Genomic DNA, 2,494 nt, shown 5'->3' with positions numbered 1-2,494 from the left:
AAATGCAGGGGAGCACATGCCTCCCATGCCTCCTTGGGGGGTCCACGAAGTGGCCAGGAGGTGCTCCCCACCTTGCTCCTGGACAAGCTTCCTATGCCTTGGCCCAGCTGCACAGTGCCTGTCCTTGCCCCAGTACCACTCCCTCCCTCACCATGGGGGCCTCCATCTACCCGCCAACCCCTCCAAACCCTTACCAACAGGAGGCTGCTCTCCAAGCTGCCAGGTTGCATTCCTGGCTGTGTGTATGCATACAACATTTATTGGTGATATTATTGGCTGCACCAGCCAAAAGAGGCCGATTGCTAATGTTAATTTTCCTTTTACTGGTGCTGATATGATATAGACCAATATACCAGTCCACCTCTAGTACTATTCAGAGCTCATATGGCAGAAAACCAAGCCATTACAAATGCCAGATCAGACTGAGTAGGGTAGGGAAAGAATTGAGTCTCTCATTTGGCCATTATCTTCTTATCTATTAAAAAGCTGATTAACAATTTTACAAGTTAAAGCCAAACCTAGAAACCACCAAAGAAAGAGTTCTGGTAAGAATTTAAACTTACAGGGAAGGATGCTTTTTATCTGTCATACATTACTGGTGTATACACTGAAAGTGATCATGAGAAGCAATGTCAAAAGCTTCCCAAAAGCATTAATTCAATAGAGCGTCTAATACAAGAGGTTAATCATAACTACCAGCCATATTATTATGTGGCATTCAGATTATTCCCCAGAATTTACAAGAGCCATACACCAACATTTTCAAAAATAAGGTAGAATTAAACCCAGGTTTACTTCTACCTACCTGCTTGGTTGTCAGTGGGAGCTGTAGGACAAATAATACTTTAAAAAAGACTCATAAATGTTGATTTGGAATTCTGACTTCAGGCCATATTCTTGAAGGTCACTCTTCAAACCTGTCTCTACATGACCTCTAGAGACTTGGGTTCTAATTCCAGTGTAAGTTAAATGACTGACAACTTAAGTTAACATTTAGTCATTTCACAAATATTTGTTCAAGGACACATGCTTGGTGAATGGGAGTTTGCTCTCTTAGTGCTTTGGAGCCAGTCTGATATTCAAATACTACCAGATTCCTATGAATTTGCCTCTGGATGGAAAAAAGCAGTTACTATAGAAGACAGCAAAAAAGATTTCAGCTCAATAACTATGTTTACTGTGACAGCAGTGAAGAGCCAATGCTGACCAGAAACAACAAAACAAAACCAAAAACCAGACAGACAACATGCATGCACATACACAAACTGTGCACTAAGCACCTATTCTTGCTTATAAAATGTAACATTTCTGCAAATTTTGAAAGCTCCATCATCATTTCTTCTCCTAGAAAGACAAAACAGATATTTGGGGGTTCTCTGTAGTACTAACCCACTACAGAGTCTACTTTTTATTTATTTCTCTAAGAATGAGGAAAATATTCTTTATATTTCAGTTAGCATGTGGGAATAAACAGAGCAGTCATTTTTGAAGTATCAAGTCTATATTTCTGACTCAACAGATATACCTGCTATAATAGATGGTAGCTATATTAAGATACACAATGTTTTGCCTGTTGACAGCTCTCCCTAACAGGAAAAAACTTAAAATGCTGAAGATACAGGGCAGTAATACTGTTGATTTTAAACAGAAGTGGAAGTTACAGTCTCAGGGTTCAGATATAATAGGTGAACATAGGCCTAATATTATGATGCAGAAACAGAAGAAACTCATGTTTTGAGAGAAAAGGTTTGGGAAGTGAACTTCCCTATACATATTCATTCAGCATAGCACCACAGTAGTAAGCATTAATAGTAAAATCTGGTTATATTTAAAAAAACTTCCAGAAAAAACAGATTTCTAATTGTACACTATCACATAGAGGGCAAGTATCATAATTCTAAGCAATACTAATTAATCTGCAAACAAAAATAACGTAACTTAAACAGTTGAAGCTTGGAAAAATTATGAGTGCCCAAGTTTCTTTCCTTACAACATCTCTAATCAAAATGTGTGTCTGAAAGATCCAGTTTCTGATCTTTCACCACCATCTTCAGGTACTTCATTAAGCTGAAGATTTATACAAACTGACCGAGTTTCTCCAAACTTTTTTTTTTTTTTTTAAACCATGTGGACATATAGCAAAACACCGACCACTTTTCCCCTTGCCCATGTACTGTGGAAGATCATGGAATCAGGATAACTGGCTTCCTTTCTACTGGTGCAGAAGCAGTGTACTTAGCAGATTCCCAGATTACACTCAGGACCAAATGCCTTGCTATACTGAAAAAAATGCATCCAAAAAATGCATTTCATAGTTTCATAGTTTCTAGGGTCGGAAGGGACCTGAGCAGATCATCTAGTCTGACCCCCTGCCATGGCAGGAAGAGCACTGGGGTCAAATGACCCCAGCAAGGTGGTCGTCCAACCTCCTCTTAAAAACCCCCAGGGTGGGAGCCTGCACCACCTCACTTGGAAGCTGGTTCCAGACTCTAGC

General features: G+C 39.6%; 1 protein-coding gene across 4 annotated transcripts in view; it reads right to left on the bottom strand.

Moving 5' to 3' along the window:
* The window catches only part of NADK2 (NAD kinase 2, mitochondrial), a 53,063-nt gene that overhangs the window by 46,902 nt on the left and 3,667 nt on the right, over positions 1-2,494 (bottom strand). The gene's annotated exons all lie outside the window — the stretch shown is intronic.

This window comes from Gavialis gangeticus, unplaced genomic scaffold (genome assembly GCF_001723915.1).
Source record: "Gavialis gangeticus isolate Ggan-Ray unplaced genomic scaffold, GavGan_comp1, whole genome shotgun sequence".
Lineage (NCBI taxonomy): Eukaryota > Metazoa > Chordata > Crocodylia > Gavialidae > Gavialis > Gavialis gangeticus.
Note: the sequence above shows the minus strand (reverse complement) of the source record. Positions and strands in the feature narration are given on the sequence as shown.